At 56.3% G+C, this 23,337-nt stretch overlaps 1 protein-coding gene across 1 annotated transcript in view; it reads left to right on the top strand.

The window, feature by feature from the left end:
- Nucleotides 1-23,337, top strand: part of SRCIN1 (SRC kinase signaling inhibitor 1) — a 176,137-nt gene that overhangs the window by 772 nt on the left and 152,028 nt on the right. The gene's annotated exons all lie outside the window — the stretch shown is intronic.

Below are 23,337 nucleotides of genomic sequence, written 5' to 3'. Positions count from 1 at the left end.
GAAGGACGTGTGCTTTTCTCTTTCTTGCCTTACAGCAACGTGGTTTAAGTGCTGTGCTGTTTGCTGGGTTCTGAATTTTCCTTTCTTTTCCTGGGCTGGCGGTGATGCCGTCTGCTTCATTAAATAACAGAGACAGATGGGGTGCGGGAGGGTGGGGGCTGGCTGGTTAATACCTGGTTTCTTGGCTTTTTCTGAGGGGGTGGTGGTGATCAAAGGCAGTGTGCAGAGAAGGCAATCCGGCTGCAGGTCGCCCGGGTGAGTTATTTTAAGTGTCCTTTAAGGAGGTGGAAAAATATGGCACATCACAGGCTTTGGGGGGAGGAGGGAAACTTAAAATAACTCAAGCCGCTCGCCCCCTTCACCGCCGTGAGTCGCAGTCGCTTTGCTCCTGGCGTGTGTGCAGAATAGGAAAAGGCACGTTGTTCCTGGCGCTGGGTTGTGTGCGAGTCGGGGCGGTGTCGAGGCAGGGGTGTTCTTCACAAAGGGGTGTGTGTGTTTGTGTGTGTGTGTGTGTGTGGGCACACAAACTTCACCAGCAGGTTCCCAAGTGTTGCCACACCAGCCCCAGATTGGTGCAGTCGGGCTTGCCGGCTGTGTGCGGGTTTGGTTGGAACCCCCAGCTCTCCTCCCTGGTGCTGGGGTGGGGGGGAGGCAGCAGGAGGCAGTAGGGGAAGAGAAGATGGATTTCAAGCTGGAAATAGGTGAGGGACATGTTGGTTGGTAGGGCCCCCATTCTTTTCTCTCTCTGCTTGGGCTTTAGCTCTGGTGTGTCTCTGTCGCGCTCTCTCTGGGCAGGTTCCCACGCAGGCAGTGTTTTCTTTCTTTTGTTCCCTGCTCTTTTCCCCCGGTTGTGATAGACGGACCGTGCTCGATCTCTGATGGAAATTCTGTCAGCCCGGACCTCTGCCTCTGAGGCCTCACGGCTCACTCCGCCAGCAAGCAAGCAACCCCTCCGTGGTGGGGTGCAGGCAGGGAGGCGCTGCCCTCCTCCCCTCAGAAAACAGGCTGCCATAGTCTGAGGTGGGGCAGGGTACATGAGATTCCCTAAAAAGGGGGGGGGGTGAGCAGCAATTGCAGACCCCCCTGAGTGAGACCACTTACCGGGGCATCATTTGGGGTCAGAGCTGGGAGAATATTCCCCCCTCCAGTTGGGATTGTCCCTCTGCCCCTAAACTGGTGCTGCCCTTTCGGGAAAGCAGCACGCTGCCGAGGTGTATTTATACCAGGCATGCAGATCATAGATGCTCTCGTGTGCCCTTATCGGCCCCCTGCTCTCCCAAGCCCGCTGCGTTAACATGGGCCCAAGAACGCAGTGTCCTGGGAGGCTGGAGCCCAACATCCCAAAGCAGACCCACCTTGCCTGGAGGATGTGGAAGTGCCAGTGTCACACCGACAGACCCCAGTCGGCGGCAGGCGGGATCGAACCTGGCACTTCTGGAGCTAAATGCCCGAGTCTCTACTGCATGGGCTAAAAGCCACGTGGCTCTTAGCTAAGGCTGTAGCAGACTCATTAATCTCAAAGTGGTCTCGGTGCCACTAGAGGGGATGAACACCACACCCAGGAGATGTGTGGGTTACCCCCGTGCCACGGCTGGCTAGCCCCGGGTGGTGTTCTTTCCTCCTCCTCAAAGATTACTGTCCTCGTTATTTCCCCAAAACTGTCCCTGGAGCTCCCAGCCTTCAAAGACCTTTGGAAATGTTTCCGTACTTACTTCCTGACAAGCCCCGGATTCCCTGGGGAACTAGCTTGCGGACTGCAACCTGCATGGGAACCTAGTCCCCAGTCCCGCCCCTTCTGCTCAAGGCCCCGCCCCTTCCATGCCCCCAACCCCAGCCCAGAGCCCCCCCCACCACAGCTGCCAGCCCCCACCCCAGGCTAGTGTCCCCAGACCTATGGTACCCACTTATGGGGAGGAGAAGGGGGCTGGTGGCTATAGGTGCCGGCTAGCGGCTTTGTGTAGGGGGAGTCTTATTCACTGTCCAGCCAGGAGTTAGAGACAGAGGCTCCTCCCTCCTGCTCTAGGATTGGGAGGGGGTCATGTCTGTTCATTCAGCCCTGGGTGCCCCCTAATGCGGCTCCACCCCGGGGCCTTTAAAAGTCTGCTTTTACCCTAGTTCGCAGAGCCACTGTCAGCAATGGGCACCCCTGAGCTGGTGCGGCTGAGGCCAACTGTGTAACTCTGTGGCTTTGAGAGGCAGGATGGTGGTGTGGTTAAGGCCCTGGACTGGGTGCCAGGAAATCAGGGTTTAATCCTCAGCTCTGCCACTGACTCCCTGTGTGACCTGGTAAAGTCACTTAATCTCTCTGTGCCTCACTTGCCCCATCTGTAAAATGGGGGATAATAATCCTTCCTTCTCGCCCAGGCTGTCTAGTTAGACTGTCAGCTCTTTGGAGCAGGGGCTGTCTCTTGTGAGGAGCATGTGGGGCATCGATGGTGGTTGGAGGCCTCTGGAGTGACTCGGATACAAAGAACAGTGGTAGTAAGTTGCCCCATCTGCACTAGTGGTTGTTTCCTCCATGCCAGTTCCTGGGCTCATTGCTGACGGCTCCTGTCAGTTTCCTAGTGTCGCAAGGGGTCCTAAAGTCAATAGCTTGAGCTGCAGCGAGAAGGTAGTTTGGCTTTTTGTTCCTTCAGTCCTGGGTTTACCTGATTACCTGTGTTCCACTAGCAAAGCCCCAGCCGTGGCAGGGTCCCCCCGGCTCCTGGAGTGAAAGGGCCATTCCCTTGCCCAGGGTCACGTCTCTCCAGTAACGGGTTATCTTGTCCTGAGGAACAGAACCTCAGGGGGATGCCACGCGCGGCTGCCACAGCCGCCGAGGTAGCTTATTAGCATCAGATGTTTAGCAGACCCTTTGGAGCTAGCCTTGGTACCAGGCATCTGAGTGACTCCACTGATCAAAGAGCCCCATTGTAACCCAGCTTGTGTGGGGAATGCAGACGGCTCCCTCTGCCTTTTGTGGGGGTAGGGGGCTATAAAGCCTCAGCAACCCAGCATTTAATGATAGAAACCGATTCTTCTTTGCTGTACATCGATCTGTCCTGTGCAGTCGTTGTCAGAGAGCGCACAGCTGCTTCCCACCCTCCCCCCAGTGAAACGACCTCCCAGCACGCACACGCTAACCTCTGCGCTGCCAATCGCAGTCAAGGATGGGGAGGGGAGCGGGCCAACCTCCTGTGCAGCTAGGGGGGTTGGGGTGGGGGGGAAGAGGATTCCCTTTTAGGCCCAGAGGAGGAGGCAGGTGGGAGATGGAAATAGGCGTCCCCAGAGTGCTGAATGGATAGATGAGCTTCAGTGTGTGTGTGTGTGTGTGTGTGTGTGTGTGTGTGTGTGAAATGAAAGGTGGCCGTCCTGGAGAGTAGAAAGTGGGGTGTGTCTGGGATGATGGGGAGAGTGGAAGGGGGGGTGCGTTTGGGACGGGGAGTGCTGCAAAGTGGCTAGGCTGCACAGGTGTGCGCACGGTAGCAGATAAGGTTGTGCAGACCCCCCTGAGTGGGACCGCCCTGTACCGTTCCCATTCAGAGTTGTGCTGACAGACCCGTGGACAGCCTCCCTCACCCGGGCCCCACCAAGCAGCATCCATCCAGGAGAACGTGTCCTCCCCTCACTTGTTTTTGACAGTCTCCTCTGACTCCCAAAAGTAGAAATTGCCTCTCTCACACATCCTCATGTCCCCACCGCTGCCCCCTTTGCAGCCGCTACCCCGCACACCCTGCCAGTCGCCCCCAGGCGCTGGCTGTGACCGTGAGATGGGCCTGTCCTGCAGGGCTCTTCGCTGGCAGGATCACAGGGCTTGGGTGAGTGAGCAGGCCCTCGCCACAGGCCCTTCTGCCTGGCTGTCTCTTTAATCTCTCAGGGAGGGGAGGACAGCCTTTGTCGGCTTGACGTCTCCCTTCGATAGGCCGGGCCTGTTCCCTGCTATTTCACAAAGCCGATCTTCTTCCCTGATTTTTGAAGGACTCTCACCTCGCCGGGCCCCATAGGGGGATGCCCTTAAATGGGATGTAGCGGAGATGTTGGACTGTAATCAAAGCAGTCTGAGGAGAGCTGAGACTCATCCCCTTGGGGGTTTGGATCAGGGGAGGCGAAGGGGGGCTCTGCCTGCACCCTAGGGTGTTGGAACTGTGGCTGGGTGGGAGCTGAGTTGCCTAGTCTCATTGTGGGTTGGGAAGTTCAGTTTGATCCTTCTTGGGTTCTTATTCCGTTGGGGGGGGGCACAGCAGGGGGAAGGAGCCAAACGTGTGGGGAGGGAAATGCCCTCCGTGTGGTCTATAGACTGCTTCTGTTTGTGCCAGCCGAGTTCCTTTATCCCTGCTGTGTGGCATGGTTTGCACTTCAGCTGGAAACCTGTTTGACAATTACTATAAAGCCATCACATCACCCTGGGGCTGGGGGAGGTGGGAAACACACCATTTCAAAGTGCAGAGAGCTGGAGGGTAAAGGCTGATATAAATGAACTTTGCAAGCCCTTTGGAGAGGGCCGTAACCCCCTGCTGTCTGTAAGGTTTACCTCTCCCCGTGACCATCTACTTCACTGCATTCAGGTTCTTGTATTGTGCCCATCAGCTGGGTCTCTGACCATGTTAAGCTACGGGACTAGCACGTCACACATGGGGTTGGTTCTTTCTCCTTTCTTCCCTGCTCGCAACAGCCCTTGAAGTGACAGAGCATGGGCCTGGCCTCACCCCATTGAGAGCTCTGGGCGTGTTGATAGTCTGGGTCAAGCCATGTTGTGTGTGGGGCTGAAGAAACGAGTCCTGAACGTGGTTCGACTCCGCCTCTGCACAGCGAGAGAGACTCCCACCCACAGCCACCCTTACGCTGTGAGCTGGTGCCCCAGGCAGATTTGCTCCTGCAGCTGGACTGCACTTTTGAACGCTTCCTCAGGGCAGGTGCTGTGTTGGCAGGGGTGGGAGGCCATCTGACCGCTCCTGACAGCGCTAGCACAAGAAGGAGAGACCGTGCATGGGAACAGGGTGAGCCTTTTTCCCGGGCTCTGTCCGGTTTGGAGTGGGGATGGTATTGTACCAGGTTCCGAGGCTGCTGGGGTTTACTCCAGTGATCTACCGCATGTGCTCTCCTAAGGGGGAAGCTCACGTCTCCTCGCCCAGAACTGGCCACCTCTGCTAGGGAGAGGGGAACATGTGGGCTTTCTCGCATCCCACCGCCCCCCCTCCAAAAGCCTAACCCACAGGGCCAGCTATCCCTCCCCCCATGTTCTACCCAGACCAGGAGCAGCAGCTGTCCCCATAGCTGGTGCCTGCTCGCTCCGATTCCTCATGCCACCCTGCTAAGATGACCATATTTCCCGAAGGGAAAACAGGAATCCCCAGCTGCTTGTCCAAGGCTGTTGGGGCCCCCGCGTGAGGCTGGGGCTGGTTGCTGCAACCTTGCCGGCCTCCACATGCTGGAATGCTGCCGCCCCTCCTGCCAGCCCTGCCCCCACCCCGCATGGGGCTGGCATCTCCGCTCCCCGTGTTCTTCTGCACCTCACTTTTTTGACAAAAATGGGCATGTGTCCCATTTGCTCAAGTCAACTGATCAAAAGCGGGACAAATGCCCACTGTTGCGTGCTCCCCCTCCCTCCAAAAAAAGTCAGGACAGGGCTTAAAACAGAGACTGTCCTGGCCCAAATGGGACGTATGGTCACCCTGGATAACCCAAGAGGATACCTTCTCCCTGCAGGTGTGAAGACCCAGGGGGCTGGAAGAGAGAGGGTGTGTGTGTTTGTGTGTGTGTGTGTACGTGTGTGTGTGCGCGCATGTGTGCGCGTGCGTGCGCTCATTAAAATCCTCCCCCAGCCACTCGCCTACTGGCAGGGCTGTGGCTGCAGGTGGAATGATGCTCAATGAGACACTCAGGGAAAGAGCTTAAATGCTTGTTTAAAAAAAATTACTCATTTGCTTCCATGGGGGGGGGATAATGAAATTTTGCTGTCAGCTGTTTTTATTTTATTTTGTTCTCCTCCTGCTGTACGAGTTCCACTCTCCAAACACATGCAGATGAAGGGCTTCTTAATTTCATTTCAAACAGACGGGCTGCTGGGGCGGGGGTGGGGAGGAAGAGGAGGGAGTGGAAAAAACCAACTTGTGTGTTTTGGGTGGCTTTTTTGTTTGTTTGTTTTTTTTTTTCATGCCGTAATGGTCTGATGACATGAGGGAGGGTGGCAAAGGAGATGATGCAAATGACTTCCACTGCATCTCCTAGCTTCAGCCCTGACAATCCAGTAGCTGCCCCCTGCCACCCAACCAAGGGTGAATGTCACCGAGCAACTGGGCATGAAAAAGGGGGGGGGGAATCCTTCCTTCGCTTCTGCCATGGCTCCACTCCCATCCCATGACCCCTATGCTCCCGCTGTCAAGGAGCGTAAAATCACGGTCAAGTCTTGTATGGGAGACCTTCTTGGAAAACCCATGAGAGCCGTGGCCCTCTCTCTTGCTAAAGTACTTCTCTGGGCCCCCATCGCTGTCATGTCAGAGCCCCTCACAGTCTGTAGTGTATTTCTGTGCTATCTCCCCCATTTTACAGATGGGGAACTGAGGCACAGAGACTCAGGCCAGACCTACCAGCGCAGGCTTCAATTTAGTTAGCATGGGTAAAAGTAGTGGTGAAGAAGCAGTGAGTGGCACGGCCTGCCTGGAGCCCTGGGCCCATACGTGCGTTCCCAGCCCCCACTGCCACGTCTTCCCTGCTATTTTTAGCCACGTTAGCTGGGTTAAAGTTAGTGTGGCTAGTCCTCGCTGAGCCGCAGCAGAGACGTACGCTCGGGGACTTGCCCAAGGCGACGCAGGACGTCTGTGGCAGAGCAGGGAGCTGAATGCAGGGCCAAGTGCCAGGCTCCCATCCCGACCGCGGGGCCATCCATTCGCTCCTCAGTCAGTCCTGAGCCCAACGTCCCAACAGCGGGCTGGGGAGGTCACTGGGCTAGCAGAGAAACTGTAAAAGAGGCTCTGATGAATACCATGTTTGAATCTCCCATGGCCCTTAACGCCCTGATTCCAAGGGGAATTCGTAGGCTCCGTTACGGCTCCTTTCCTGTTCTCAAACGTCACGGTAGTGATGCTGGTAGGTGTGCACCATCTAAGCTGGAGGGCGGGAGCCGCAGCGGGGTTGTGGCTGAGTCTTGGTCACTTGAAATTTCCTCCTTGTGGTTTTATTCTAGGGGTCCTTAGAGCACCCAGCAAGAAGAACAAAGCTCCCCCCGAAAATCCCCTAGCCTAGTTGTCATGGTGCTTCTGCCCCCTGTTGCCTCAGGAGCTCAGCGCCTCGAATATATTTATCCCTATAATGCCCCTGTGGGGTTATCCCCATTATACAGCTCAGCAGCTGAGGCACTGAGATACTAAGTGACGTGCACAAGGGCCCACAGGGAATCTGTGCCAGGGGAAGAAATCGAACCCACGTCCCTGGCTAACCTGTGGACCATCGTCCCAAGCCTAGGATATGATCCAGCCATGTAATGTGGACTCCTGTCTTCTCTGGAGGGAATTGACTCCTAAGTTGGGGGGGGGGGGCTATTCCTGGTGTTAGGGTCCTCCCCACCTTTGCAGAGCTGGCTCTATGCCCCCGCAGGAGCTGCCAGCCCTAGAGGTGTTTCCAGGGCGCAGGAAGGGGTCATGGCAAGGAGCTTCCTACACCCTCGCTGTTCCCAGCTGCCGGAAGAGCCCCTGGGGCCTTGGCAGCTCGGACACGAGTTAGGGCAGCCCTCAGAGCTGCTGCAGCCTACGTTAGGGCCCCAGTGCAGCTACACCACAGGAACGCAGACACTTGTGGCAGCGACAGAGGGGTTTTCTGTCCCCCCGTTCGAGGGGCGAGGCGCAGCTGACATTCTTCCATCCACCTGGTGGTGTCTACACCGGGGCTTAACGGCATGAATGTTCTGCAGCCCTGAGCGACGTAGCGGGGTGGAGCGACGTTTGAGATGTAAACCAGGCCTGAGCCAGTCTAACGGGGTCTGCAGCTCTTTCTCCTACTTTCCCTGGGGCGGGAGCTGGATTGGCAGCGTGACAGGGGAACCCTGAGCTGGGAGGAGAGCCCATGCAAGAGGCTGCTGTGAAAATAATCCAGCTCCCCTTCGCCTGGTGCCCTAGCTCAGAGCTTCAGCAGTCAGCCCAGCGGCAGGTGTGGTGGGATGTCTCCTGTGTTCAGAACCACACACAAACAGCTGCTACATTTGTTCGGGAGTTGCCCCTGCTGGAGAGGGCAGAGGAATGGGGCTGGGGGGTTCTTCTAGGTAGCCAGGATGGCTTTGGTGGGGATCAGGAGAAGCAGCGGGGTGGGAGCGAGTTTGCTAGCGTGAATGAGGCTGAAGCAGCCCTGGCTGGCAGAAGTTGCTGCGTGTGTAACCTGTGGAATAGTGTTTTCCCTTGCTACGGACGCCCTCTTCGACCTCTTCTCCGGCTGAGCCTGCAGACGGTAACTTGGGCTGACGTCGTCAGATCTCCACCGTCCCCAAGTTTATATATTTCAATTACATCCCATTGAAAGCCTCCCTGTTTTAATTGGCTCCCTAGATTTATAGGCTTCTGCCCTACAACCTGTCTATTGGCTCAGGTCCAGGATCCACCTTTCTTTTCCTTTGAGTTTTCACGTCCCTTCCACGGGCTGTGGCATCCGTATCCTGCTCCGGATCTGACCCGGCCCGGGACTTGTATCCTCTAAAGCCACTGTCCCCTCTTGCTACTGTCCTATCAAAGCATGGCCTCTCCATCCCCTAGCCCATTTAAAACCAGAGCGGACAAAGTGCCCTCGGGTAGAATCCTGGCATGGATGCAGGGGGGGATCTCAGAAGTCATCAAAATCTCATCCCGGGTGTTCTTGCTGTTGTTCTCATTTAATGACCTATTCGTTGGGGGAAGGTGAGGGCGGGTGTGGGGGGGACCCTAAAGCCCCAGTCCACGGTCACAGGGTAAATCAGAGGCAGAGCTGGGAACCGGAGTGGGATGTGGGAGAGGGCTCAATTCCCAGCCCTGCCACAGCTCTCCAGTGTGACCCTGCATGAGTCACTTAGGGCCATATTTTCAATAGCGCCAAAGTGATTTAGGAGCATAAGTGCCCTGGGCTTCCTGTGGGATTTAGGCCCTTTTGAAAATGTTACCTGTGATCTCTCCATAAAATGGGGATAATAATACCTCCTTGGTATGTCTTCTCTCTTCAGATTGTGTGCTCTTCAGGGCAGGGTCTCTCTCTCTGTGTACGTACAGCACCTAGCACGGTGAGGTCTTGATCTTAAGGTACATCTACACAGATGGCGGTGTGTAGAGTACAGATACTGCATGCCAAGCTAACACAGGTGTGTATATAGTTGTGTAGATGGTGAGGCACAGCATAGGCGGGCAGACTAGAGTGCTGTACGCTACTGAACCCCCAGGGTCTCTCTCAGACATGGCTCTCTGCACACCCAAGCAGCACCTCCTATGTCTATGCTGCTGTTTTTAGCCATGTAGTGTCCCCACTGCCTCCCCGGAGCCGGAACTACTCCCCACCACAGGGGGAGGCTCCGGCAGGGAGGGAGGAAGTGGGGAAAGGCTCCGGCAGGGAGAGAAGGGTCTGGCAGGGAGGAAGGAAGTGGGGAAAGGCTCCAGCGGGGAGGGAGGGAGGAAGTGGGGAAAGGCTCTGGGAGCGAGGGAAGGGTCTGGCAGGGAGGAAGGAAGTGGGGAAAGGCTCCAGCGGGGAGGGAGGGAGGAAGTGGGGAAAGGCTCTGGGAGCGAGGGAAGGGTCTGGCAGGGAGGAAGGAAGTGGGGAAAGGCTCCAGCGGGGAGGGAGGGAGGAAGTGGGGAAAGGCTCTGGGAGCGAGGGAAGGGTCTGGCAGGGAGGGAGGAAGTGGGGAAAGGCTCCGGCGGAGAGGGCGGAAGGGGGGAAAGGCTCTGGGAGCGAGGGAAGGGTCTGGCGGGGAGGAAGGAAGTGGGGAAAGGCTCCGGTGGAGAGGGCGGAAGGGGGGTAAGGCTCTGGGAGCGAGGGAAGGGTCTGGCGGGGAGGGAGGAAGTGGGGAAAGGCTCCGGCAGCAGACAAAGGCCTTTCACTGTGGCGTGTCGCTACATGTGTAGTGCCTGTACTCCACACGCTGCCCTACGTGTAGACATAGCCTTAGTCAGGACCTCTAGGCAGGCACTGCAGAATTTCGGGTCCCCTGCTCTCACCTAGTGGAGAGCTGGGCCCCACAGCCATTTCCTAACCTTGCGGCAGGGCAGGAGTAGTGCTGCTCTCTGCCCACCCGCCTCCCGGCCCCCCATTCCCCGCTGTCTCCGCAGGCTGTAAGCCGAGCTGAGTGACACAGTAATAGGGGGCGAAACAACCACCTGTCAGTTGACTTTCTTTCCGTGGCTGCCATTACGTTTGGCAAGGGCAGAATGGGAGATGAATCAACTGTCCCTTCCCCTGTTATTTGGAGCAGTGCTGTCACGGCACTCGGGGCTTTTAATTTGCCCGAGCAGCTTTATGTTAACGAGACAGGCTCGCGCTCAAAATAAAAGTCATTTTAGATCTTCATGCATGGAAAAATCCAGCACTTTCCTCCTGCTATTATTAGAGTCCAATCTCCGGGGAGGGGTGGGAGGGTGAGATGCGAGGGCTCGGATGAAGCATCTGACCCCAATGCAGAAGGCAGGCTGGCCCTGAGTGTGTTTGTCTAGACCCACGGTGTGACGCCAGGATCTCTGCAGCACCAGGTGCTGAAAGCCACCCACGTGGAAAGCCAACGTTTGGAAGTGACCATTGAAGTCTGGCCCTTCAGTACAGCCACATGGGGGGCTGAGCGTGTTGGAGGTGACCGTGTCACCTAGAGGGTTGGCTAGGTTAGACCTAGATTCTCTTCCTGCCACTGACTTTTAGGCAAGTCACTTAACCTTTCTGTGCCTCAGTTTACCCATCTGTAAAACAGGGAGGATGGCGTCTAACTCCCAGCGGGGTGTGTGCGTGAGTTTATAAAGCACTTTGAGATCCTAAAATAAAAGACCCTGTGGAAGCTCAAAGCACGGTGTTCTCATGAAACGGGAAGGTGGATGCACAACCAGCAAGGCGAAGCTCGGAGGAAATCCCCTCTCAGCGGCAAACCGACTGGCCCCAGTCTAATGCTAGATCTAGTGCTCCCTTCTAGCCTTGAACTCTGACACTGAACTCTGGGCCATTGTTAAGCACCGTGCTCGGCCTTTGAATGTTTCCTGTTACGTCTTTGCTGGTTGTTTTCCGGGAAGGAGAGAAACCAGCTGACTGCGTGCGAAGCGCTGCTCCCCCTGCGATCAGTGTCTCTTCTTGGCAAGAGAGGCAGGTGGCTGGGGAATGCCGACTTCTCCAAGGAAAACCGTCCATGTCGGTTGCTGTGGGGATGTTAACCGGCTGGAAGAAGAGGGGATGGCTAGTTTCGATTCTGCCCTTATGCAGGCAAAACTCCCCATTGACCTTCAGGGAGACCTTTGCCATCCCCAACCCCACACCGTGCCGCCGATATCTGGGTCCGGGAGAACTGAGAGGGGTTCTCCACCCCACCCGTCACCAATAGGGATGGGTGCTCCTGTTCTGTGTGCAGCATTTCCTCTCCCCAGGAAGCAGAGCTCTCCAGGGCACGACCACAGCCTGCTGGCCCAGAGAATGAGGCGCTGGGATTAGGAATCTAGCCAAGAGCTCCCACGGGGCGGTGCTGGTTAATGCCGCGAGGACAGCCCAGCATTGTAAGTCCGGGACATGGTGATTGCGCCAGTGTTTTCCTTTGGTCTGAATCTGGTTTCCACAGCACAGCACCCTGAAGAGAGGAGATGGTTCTTCAGGCTGCCCGGCCTGTTAGGAGAAAAGGAAAAGCTGGGATCATTTGGACATCTCTTGCCTAATCAACTCCCTGGCACTGCAGGGGCCTCACGTGTCGGTGGCACCGTGAGGCATGTCGAGAATGCAGCGGGGAGGCACGATTCTCAGCACAGGTAGCCGGAGAGTAGAACTAACAGCGTGGCCAGTGCAGTGGTTTGGGCTAGCGACCCGAGCTCGGACCCAGGGGGTCGGACAGGCCTGGACTCTGGCAGCTAACCTGAGCTGCTGCCCGTGTCGCCATGTCCACACAGCTATTTTTAGCACACTCGCTCAAGCAGAGCTAGTGCGAGTCTGTCCGGTCACACGGGGCATCCGGCTGCAGTGTAGACGTCACCTTGGTCTTCCCTGTTCTCTGCCTGTGGCACACAACAGTTTAGTCTCCTGGGAGCTGGAATGCTTCAGTCAAAGTCACTGGGTTTCAGATGCGGGGGATCTGGGTGAAAGGTAATGGCCTGTGATGTACAGGTCTGACTAGATCTAATGCTCCCTTCTAGCCTTGAACTCTGACACTGTGAAATGATGTCCTAGGAAGTGCTGTGGGAGTGGGACAGACTGAGGTAGAGAACCAGGCTGGTCTTGCCATGAAGGCACCATGCTGGAGCTTGGAAGATCTGGGTTCAGTTTCTGGCCCTTCTATCAACTCTCTGTGTGACCTTGGGCCAGTCACTTAATCCTTCTGTGCCTTGATTTTTCTTATTTGTGTAGTGGAGATGTAAACGGGTCCCACCTGGGGGGAGCCCCCGGACACGCCCAGTTATAAACACTGGGTGGAACCCCCCTCAGGGCCTCATCTCTCGTCCTTGCAGGTAGACTCTGTCCTTTCTAGGCCTTCTTATATTTCTTTACGAGGGGAGAACCAAAAAGGAAACCAACCGAGAATAAACTCTTCCCGGGGCTGGCTCTAAAAAAAAAAAACAAAAGGCCAGCGCCACCCCTTGAATTCAGGAGGGGCCTACGTAGCGGATTTACAGGAGTCCTTCTGGCCGGGTCACCAAATCCAGCTCTCCCTATCAGGCGTTCCCTGGGAGTTCGCTGCACTCCTTGGAGGGCTGGGGTGGGGGGTCAGGCATGGGAGCTCCTCCTGCTGTTTCAGGAGCCAGTCCAGCCGCTTCTGACTCCGGATGTCCTCCTCCGCCGTTGACGGCAGCTTCCTCCTTTCTAAAGCCCTCTTCCCTGCCATGCCTGATTGCGTAGCGCAGTGTGGATGCGGTAACACGGCTGGAGACCCAGGTCCAGTGATTGTAAACCCAGGTTCATAGTACACTGTGGATGCTCAAACACGGGCATGAAACACCAAGTCCACAAGCCCCCCCCGGTTTGGTTGTCTTAGACTTGAAACTCTTCAGGGTGGGGACTGTCTCTCACTCTGTACGTACAGTGCCCCCTGCAGTGAGGTCCTGATCTTCGGGCGTCTACATTTAAAATGCTACAGCTGCAGCGCTTCAGTGTGGACGCTGCCTACTCCGACGGGAGGAGTTTTGTTGGCATAGGTAATTCACCTCCCCATTGACCTGGCGGTGTGAACATCGGGTGTTAGGTCTGTCACCCCCCCGAGAGGCCTAGCTATACCGATGTAAAATCCTAGTGTAGACAGGTCTTAGTGGGTGCTATTGTATTATATATAAATGAAGAGTTGCCTGTCTTGCTTTGGCGTCGTGTCTAAGGAACCTTGATTCTCCTGCTGATTCTGCTCTGGGGTGGGGCAGAGAAGGGCCCAATTCTGCCCCTCTTCACCCCCCCCCCCCCCCCCCTGCAGTGCTGGGAAGAAGCGCAGCGGAAGATCAGATTCGATCCTCCTCCTCTTCCTGTGTCACTGAACAGCAAACGCTGGTTCCTGGCCATCCACCGGGCAGGCCCGTCTCCTCTTGTCCCCTGCACGCGCCGGTCGCCTGCAGCGGTGTCCGCGGAGGGTTTCAGACGGCGGGACCCTTGCCAAGGCACCACTGGGGCGATTAGGACCGTTTTGCTTTCTGGCATTCCCTGTCTGTTTTCATCTTCGCCTTCAATTCAGACATCTCCCCCCCTGAGCAGCTCCAGCCCCAGCCCCCGGAGACCTCCTGTTTGTGGCATCGCAGCAGGGATGGAGAGTGTGTGCAATGCAGGCGACCTCAGTCCGCAAGGCCAGCATGCAGGGGAGGGCAGGCCAGGAGGGAAGAGCCTCCAGTGAGGCAGAACCAGCTTGGATGAGTCAGCAATGCGGGGAGGGGGGGGTCAGCATGGAGCAGGAAATGGAGCAGGACTGCAGTCGGAGCAGGAAGAGAGAGCCAGGGGGCTGCGGACGGTGTCCGTCTCCCTGCACATATGGGTCGAAGCCCCCCCTGCTAGCAGACGCCCAGAGACCTTGGCGCTGCCCCGTGGTGCAAGGTGGCTGCATTGCGCTGTAACCACGAGGGGAGGCGGGTGCAAGGGGGGTTAAGCGTCGCCCTGAGCGCTCGTGGGTGTGCCGACGTTGCATTGCAAACCCAGGTCTGTGGGTCCTGGGCTCGCAGACTGAGTGTTTCCGAGCCCGGGGTGGAGCGTCCCCGCTGCGTGATGGACCTGGGTCCCCATGAGACCTGCGGGGCCGCGCTGCTGGGATTATCCCTGTTCAAACCCAGGGCTGGAAATGCTTTAGATGAGGAGCGGGGAATAATACCTGGAGTTTGTAGGGGCTGATTGTTCGCATGAAGATCCCCCCGCCCCCAACACCCCCATGCTCTAGTCCCATGGCAAACGCTGGGAGCGGGGCTGACACACCGAGGCAGGTCACAGCCACAGTCTGGGTTTTTGATGGCCCCAGGAGCTTACGTCTCTCGCCAAGGAAGCACTGAGCCCCAGGGTGGAGCTCAGGTGATTAGCCCCCCCACAGCCGAGCCGCAGCGTCCACACCCCGATTTTTAGTGCCCCGGTTCCAGCTCTGCTTGCACAAGTCTGGCTCCCGGCGGCCGGGCAGACGATAGCTGCGGGAGAGTTCTCCTAGAGCTGCCCTCCCCCGGCCAGTCCCGGCGTAGGGGGTACACCGGGCACGAGAGGGGATATACAGAGCTCGTGCTGCTGTGACATGGCCCTGAGGTGCTCCTGGCGCTGCTCTAATTTGCCCCAGGGGTTATTGCAGCATCCGGAGCAGCCTCCGCTCCCTTGGCCTTCAAGGCTCAGTATCAGACCTAGGAAAGATTCTCTAGGGCGCTGTGGGGCGGGGAGGGGTCACCGAGACTTTAGAAAGGGGCCCCCCCAAATCCTAGGGCTCATCAGGAGACTGGGGAGGTGCAAGTTCCCGGTCCTGCTGGTGCCTGGTTCTCCCACTGCCAACTCTCTTCCTTGCTCTCGGCCTTTGGCGCTCCCGGTCGTTTATATTCCGCTCCATCCCCTAGCCCAGCGCAGCCGCGTGAATCCTGCCACTGCTGCTGACCCTCTAATGTGAAGCGCGCTTTGCTTTATGGCTCCGGTGCCGCTTCCCAGCTGCCCTTTGATTTAAAGAATGGGGGGCGGGAGGGGGAGGGGGCGCGCACCCGCTTGTGCAAAGGCCCATCGGAGCGCCGAGCCGTGCGAAATAGCCCTGCCGCGGTCGTAAAGCCGAGGAGCAGAGCGAGAGCCCCACGCTCGTGAGCGCAGGAGGCGGCACTCGCAGCGCCTCAGGACTGAGGGAATCTGTCTCATTTCGGGGAAATTAATGATTCCAACATAATTTGAAAAGCATTATATGGCTCATTAAAAACACATTGCCCAGACCAAACAGAGCGGCTGCCGGCTCCCGGGCCTGTCAGCCTGCTTCCCAGCCCTGCCTCCCTGCGCCAGGCAGGGGCATCCCCCACAACCTGCTAGATGGGGGCGGGATGGTGGGGTTGGGGGCTCTCTGCCCTCAGATGAGCCAGGTGGGTTCCTGGTTGGATCCCCACAAGGGCAGCCCGTGCCCCCTGGTTTTCACCACTTGGGGGCTCCTGCAGGGGGCTGGCTTCCCTCCCTAGCCTGCTAAGGTTCCTGGCTTGCTACCAGAATGGCTGTAGGGAGCAGGGATGGGAACGGGGCTGAACTGGGAGTTAAAGCTGGAAAGGGGGAAGGGGGGGCTGTTGCATCCCCCTGTGTCATTCTGCATGATGACATCACAAAGAACATGCCCTTTAGGGGAAGAGAAGCCACTTGAGCTCAAAGGCCAGTGCCCCGCCTACACGGCAGGGGTGGTAGCCAGACAGGCACGGCCACTGCACCCCAGGTTGTCCCCCCCCATTTGTACCTAGAACCCCCTTTCACCGCCCCGCCATCCCTTGAATCTTGAGGCTGGCCCTTCGGTGGTGAGTGATTGAATTTCCATGTGTGCATTGGGGTAGAGGGAGGGCTGTGGGGGCAGACCGAGCTCCCTGTGACACAGGCAGGGGTAACGCCATGGGTAAGGCCCTACCAAATTCACAGCCATGCGAAAAGGATCACGGACCATGAAATCTGGGTTCCCCCCGTGAAATCTGTTTTTGTGTGTGCTTTTACCCTACGCTATACAGATTTCACTGGGGAGGCCAGCGTTTCTCAAATTGGGGGTCCTGACCCAAAAGGGAGTTGCGGGGGGAGGGGGTGGTCACAAGGTTATTTTTGGGGGGTCGTGGAATTGCCACCCTTACTTCTGTGCTGACTTCAGAGCTGGGCGGTCGCAGAACGGCGGCTGATGGCCGGGCACCCAGCACTGAAGGCAGCGTCCCGCCGGCAGCAGCAGCACAGAAGTAAGGATGGCAGTACCACAACCCCCCTACAATAACCTTCCGCGCACCCCCCCCCCAACTCCTTTTTGGGTCAGGACCCTGCAAATTACAACACGGTGAAATTTCACATTTAAATAGCTGAAATCATGACATTTATTATTTTTAAAACCCTATGACTGTGAAATTGACCGATGTGGATTGGGTAGGGCTGTAGCCATGGGCCTGCAAGCCGTGCTCTGGCTGCACAAGGGTGTGAGGGGGCCCATGTGACGTTCCCTGACCGGAGCCCTGCGTGGGGTGTGTGTGGGGGGGCAATTGGCTCTCCACGCCCCCTTCCCAGGGCAGCCACGAAGTGCCCGTAGCTGCCGCTGCGGGAGCGCTGGGTGAGCAGCCGCGGGCAGGAGTGCTGGCGGCTCGTTCAGAGTCAGAGCATTTCTCTCCCGGTGTCTGGCTGCTGTGGTGCTCATCTCTCTCCGAGAGGCTTTTAATGGTTCCCGAGGTCTCCACAGGGTGAAGACAGCTAGCAATTGCTTCCCCCCCCCCCCGCACGCCTCCCTCCTCCTGCTTGCTTGCGCTCTCTCTCCCTTCCCTTGCCACTGCATCTGTATGGGGTTGGGGGCGGGGAAATCAAATAAGAGAACAATTTGGGATTTTTCAATCTTTCTTCATCCGCTGCACTGCGTGAAACGCAAAGCCTCTAAAGGACACTCAAGGACACTGCGAAGGAGAGTTCCCCCCCCTCCTCTCCCATCCCTCCTTTCTCTGGAGGAATGAAGAAGAGCAATGAAGATGCTGCCCCACTAGACGCACTCCCCCCAGCCCTCATGTCTCACGTGCCCCTTCTCCCTGGCATTAGCCTTTGCAGGTCCCGGACTGTGCGACGTTTGCTGCTGGGGACTCACCTCTCCCTAAGGTGAGCACTGGGTTGCAGGGGCCATGAAAATGGGGAGCTTGCCTAGGCCCCGTGGCTCCTTGTTTTGTTTCCATTTCCCTCCTGCCACACCCCGGTCAGACCCAGACCGTGCTTTGTGATTGTCTGTGGGCAAATTCCTGCACCTTGGGGTGGGGTTGATGGTGAGGCTGAATGCAGAGCACAGCCCAGCCGCTTCCACTTGGGGCTGCAGCCCCGTGGCAGTCGTCATGGAGGGGAGTTTTGCAGAATGGTGAAACCCAGCCCAGCGACTGGGGCCGTGATCCAGCAACGCCCTTCCACGGGACTGCACGCCGGCTTAAAGGCAAACGTGCGCTTCAGTGCTTTGCTGAATCAGGGCCCGTAGGAGGAGGGCTGGGAGCCAGGACTCCTGAGTTTGTTGCTGCCATTGTATCGCTGTATGACCTTGGGCGAGTCACTCAGCCTCTTCGCGCGTCCGTTTCTCAAGCAGGGATAACTCGGGGATGTGTGTGTGTGTGTGTGAGACGCTTCATTCACAATTATTAGCCCTCTTCCTTTTGGAGCCAAGCCCTTCAAGAAGGGGAATCAGCATTTTTTCCATGTCACCAGTGGGGAAACTAAGGCACAGGGCAGGGAAGTGACTTGCACCTAGTGGCTCAGTGGCAGAGCTGAGTCTGGAACCCAGGAGTTCTGACTCCAGTTTGGTCCCTTTCTGACCGCACTGCTCTTTGAGACCCTGGCTGAAAGATGCAATGGCAGGGCACGGTGGCATTACTGCAAACTGGAAATTCCTGGACCCGTCTCTCCTTTTCCCCTCCCCAGCCAAGCAAAGCCTGAGAAGTGAATAGGAGACCGCAGGTCATGGGAAGGAGTCTCTTTCACATTCTTCACTCCCCTTTGAACCAGAAAGAGCTCGTCCGCCCGCCACACACACAACGGTGAGTCCCCATGCCAGGACAGATCCATAACGGTTTAATAGCAGAGGCAGGGCTGTATTATGCCGTTCCTGCCGCGAAGTCAGGGAGAGAAAGGACGGTTTTGTGGTTATGGCGCAGGACGGGCTTAGGAGCGCTGCGTCCGGTTTCCCACTCTGCCACCCGCTCCCTGTGTGACCTTGAGCAAGTCCTTTCATCTCTTGGCGCCTCAGTTCCCCATCTGTGAAATGGGGATAATGATTGTTCTTTCCTCCCACCCTTTGTTGGTCGAGTGTGTTTGGACTGTAAGCTCTTTGGGGCAGGGGGTGCCTCTTTGCATGTGCATGTACGTCCCGCAGTGCAACAGGGCCCCGATCTCAGTGGTGGGCTATAAGGTAAAGACCTTTGAGGATCTGGGCCCAAGTGCTATCGTAGTAACTGTGACAGCTACAACTACTCTCCTAGCACATTATCCCGTAACTGATTAAACCTGAACTACAAAAATGAGCAGGGTACGCTTAGGGAGGCATTCCCATTGTCTGGTTGTGTTTTTTCCCCCCGTTGTGTTTTGTTTGTTTACACGCTACTTTGCAAAATCCATTCACGAGCCCGGATTCTCCCAGTTCCTGGTGTGACTCAGCGAGGTCTCACCTATGCTGTGGCCACAGCCTCATGTGGGCAGGGCCCAGTTATAAAAATGGCGAAAAAGCAGTAAGGTAGAAAAGAGCAACGTTTTGAAGCCTGGCTGCATGAAAATTAGGCATCTCCATGCTTATCTATTCCAGTTACTACCCTCTACTTACCAGTGATCAGCCAAGGTCTGACCGCCCTTGACATTGTGTGCAAAAAATTACAAAAACAAATTAACCCCATCGCCCTCACCCCAAGAATGAAAACTCCAGCAATAACCCACAGCTAACACAATTTAACTTAAACCCTGCCTTTGCCTACAGAGGGCCTGCTTCAGCAAAGCACTTAAGCACATGCATGTCTCAGAGAGGTTTTTAATGGTTCCCGAGGTCTCTACGGGGTGAAGAAAGCTAGCAATGTCTCCCCCCATATGCCTCCTCCTTTCTCTCACTCGCATGTTCTCTCTGTTTCCTTTCCACTGGATCTGCATGGAGGGGGAAAGAAATCAAAGAAGAAAGCAATGTGGATTTTTCAGTCTTTCCTCATCCACCTGCTTAAGTCCTATTGAAATCCGTGGCCTTGTCTTCTTACCTTATGTTATCTAACAGCTGCTAACTAACCTGAAGTCAAATCTTTGTGAGGACAAAGCGGTTTGTAGCTTTCACACATAATAGCAGGTCAAGGTAAAGGCTACGGGAGAACCTAGAGTTTACCTGGACCTGCTAATGGGTTAAAACTACAACTGCCTTGTTTTCACTAAGATTTTACCCCGTGTTGGTTCCCACGTGTTAACTAGCACATGCTAAGAACATACCCCTTTTCCTAGCATGGACACCACATAATGGGACTTGTGTGGGCTGAAATGCCTTGCTGAATCAGGAGGGACTTAATTAGTTGCTGATTTGTAGCCAGACTCCCACCTCGCTTTCCCTGCCTCTGGCCCAGGGAGGAAGAGTGAGGAAACTCGGGCTGTTATGGACCAAAACAGCTTTAATTTTTGCAGGGGTAATGAGTGCTCACAACTTCTGCTGACATCCCCAGGCACTCGGCACCTTCCAGAAAAATCTGGCTGCTTTTATTTAGGTACCGACCGTCAGGAACCCAAGTTGGAATGTTTTGGCCTTAGAACCTTGGCGCTCCCAGTCTGAACTCTGCGTGAGAACCTTTCTGATTATTTGTGTTACATTAACACCTCGAGGTCCCAGCTGAGACCAGGGCATTTGGCTAGGTGCTGTGCAATCCGAGGCCCTGCCCCAAATAGACAAGGCCCGTGAAGGATGGGAGGAGAAATGGAGGCATGGAGAGTGGCAGTGACTTGCCCAAGGTCATGCAGCAGGTCAGTGGCAGAGGGGGGATTAGCGCCTAGCTAGTCCCACTCCAACTCCCTACCCACTGGGCCATGCTGCCACCGTAACATAGATGGCATATGGTCACCAGCTTGGTTCTGGTTGCGGTGTAGATCAGGTCTCACTCGATGTCACGGATCGATTGCTTTGTGTTGTCCCGGTAAAGGGGGTTTATCACGCTCCCCATGCTCTATTCATTGGCCTGGTTACACCATTCCTGGTGGGAGGGAGGGGACTCCCGGAGAAGGCCCTGGCCTGCTTTGCCACTTGTTTGAACCCACAGGGCCCTGACCCAGAAAGGCAGCGATGGAAAGATTGATGCCCCTGCGAGGACAGCGGGAATCAAAAGGGGGTGTGTGGGGGGGAGAATGTCAAGCAGCAACAGCAGAGATGCATGAGGAGAGCGGAGCTGGAGCCGGGTGCAGTCCCCCTCCCCACCCATACCGCTGCCAGCCCTTAAAGAATGAGGCTCTTGTGAGAGCCGAGGCCTCCCTCCTCCCTCGCCCCCGAGCCACACAGCCTTGAAACGCACAGAAGGGAGAAGAAAGCAGCCCCAGTCCCTAAACACAAAGGATCAAAGGGAGGTCTGGGGCGGTGTGTCCCATGCGCCTGGCACGACTTGTACTCAGTAGCATCCCAGTCAAAAGGCTTTTTAGTCCGTAGGCCCATCGGGAAGCTGGGGGGAGGGTCCTTTAACCCTCCCGTGCCGTGTTTCCATCCTCAGATGGCGGGGTGGGGGTGGGGGGTGTGCCCACCACTAAATACACCCACTCAGGGTTTAAAGAAGAGCCTGCTTGACGCTGGGGTTTCATTTGCTCGTAACGATCATGTCAGGGAGAGGCCAGCTTGGAACAATACGGGGATCAGAAAACCGACCCGAAGGCCGCGATTGCTGAGTGGTTTCCGGGAGCCACCGGCAGAGTTTGTCCTGCAGGGCGGGGCAGCGGCATGGTGGCGATGCTGCGGGATCTGCCATGACGATCACCAGGCCCGGCTCGGCAAATGGCAGGACCCAGCCGCGTCTGCATGTGGCAGGATGGAGGCGCGCGAACCCAGCGGGTGTATAGCCACCTGTCCTGAAATGTGCGTCGTCTCCATTCCGACTGTGTTCCCCCCACGCGTGCACCAGGGCAGACAGTTAACCCCCAGGGTGGGGAAGGCAGATGCAGGCTGCTAGTTTAGGCTCCAACTCGGGCATCTCCATGGTCCGTGCCTTCTGGGGCACCGCTGTGGAGATTCCCAGAGCATCACTGTCCTGCCAGTTCTCTGCTGGCGAAGGACCTTCGAAAGAGGACCTGCTCAGCCTTGGGCTGATAGGGAAACCAAGGGAGAGGCAGCTGGAGGATTTATTACAGAGCTTGTCCAGGCCTTGAGGGAGTGGGGGATTGTCTGGTATGTTTTGTGACAGTGGCTTATTCGTAGTCTCTCCTCAGGGATGTGGCAGTCGAGGCGTAGGATCGTGCTCATAGCCGGGAGTTTTACTCGCAATCCGGTTCGTCTTTTGCTCACCCCTGTGTTCTGCTGTTAATAGTGGGTCTGCAGCCACTTGGTCCCTGGGGCCTCTCTGTAAGGCAGGGCGTGTGGCCGTTTCATTCGCTTCTTGCAAAAGCAAGCGCTGACTTCCAGTGTGCATGTTTCTGGGCCATAACCACAGAGTCGCGGGTTCAGTGATTCCCCAATTCCCACTGCCAAAAAACAAAACAAAAAAGGCCTGAGGCCAGATCCTCCACTGGGGTAAATCAGCGTAGCCTTGTTGATTTCAGTGGAGTCGTAGCAGCTATGCCAGGTGAGGGTCTGGCACCTCGTTTTTAAAGGTGTTTATTCTTCACCTATGGAGAGTTCTGTGTTTTCTAACCTTGCTCCCCCAATATATATGTGTGTGTACAACCCCCCCAAGCGCTTGTGCGCAAGCACACACACACACACACACACCAAAGCGCTTGTGCGCAAGCACACACACACACCCAAAGCCCTTGTGCACACACACAGGTGGAGTGGGCCATCTGGTCCAGCAACGAAGTCTTTCTGTAAGCCGGTGTTTTGGGTTTCATTTCCCTTCAGATCCTCCAGGCTTTGAATAAGAGGCACAGTGTGACTGAGGGTTATTGAAAGCAGAAACTCCAATAGAAGTCATCTGGATCCAACCCCGTAGTAACTGCATAGGGAGCTCTGTCTCCAGGCTGGTACCTCTCCATTCTGAGTACCAGAGAGCCGCATTCATAGTTTCCTGGCTTTCTTCCAAGGGCCTGGCTGTGTCTTCGGGCCCACTGCCTGCTTGGTGACTCCTTGCTGTGACTGTGTGAAGGGATCAAAGCACGCCATTGGCTCTCTGGCTGTCCATGTACCAGCAGAGCTCTTGAACCCTGGCTCATGTACCGGTCCTCTGTCTGTAGCGTGCGGGTGTGTGTGCATGTGTAGGTGTTTTCCTATGGGAGGGAACAGTGCTCTCTGTGTGTGGACAGGAGGGAGCTGGCAGGTGTGCGAGTCGTGTCTGTGTGACCAGTGGTAAAAGGATCTCTCCACCCGGGCTCGGGCGTGTGAATGGTACCACGTATGTACGGTGTGTACGTGCATACGCGTGCCGCGGTCCTTGCCCGCTCATTACATGTAGTCGGTGATGAGCTGAGAGCATGAGACGCAATACTGTAAAACTACAGTCGTTCTCTCCTTCTCGTCATTCACTGATTTTATTTATGTATCGGATCCTTTCTCCTGCTGCTCTTGTGTTTTCTCTCCGTTTAGCCTGATTTATTCATTTATCCTCCCCACCCCTCCATCCCTGGCAAACTTTGCCTTCTGGGTCGTGTTCATTCATGAATTTCCTCCTTTCCTGTCCTTAACCAGGGCTCCATCGAGTTGCAGGTGGAAAGAAGCCAGGACTCTGTTCCCTTTGTTTAAAGTCACCAGGTTAGTAAATGTCTGGGGGAGGAGGGCTGGCAGTGTCCCCCCCCCCCCGCCCCTCTTGTTGAATGTTGAATGTTTCACCTCCACCTCCCTCTCCCCACCCCCAAACTCTCAGCTGACTGTTACAGAATCACTCAGTGCTAAACCCTTCCCTGGTCTCGGCTACACTCCGTGGGAAGCCTGAG

This window comes from Trachemys scripta, chromosome 23, assembly GCF_013100865.1.
Source record: "Trachemys scripta elegans isolate TJP31775 chromosome 23, CAS_Tse_1.0, whole genome shotgun sequence".
NCBI lineage: Eukaryota > Metazoa > Chordata > Testudines > Emydidae > Trachemys > Trachemys scripta.
The sequence above is the reverse complement of the archived record's forward strand: the minus strand, read 5'-3'. Positions and strand labels throughout refer to the sequence as shown.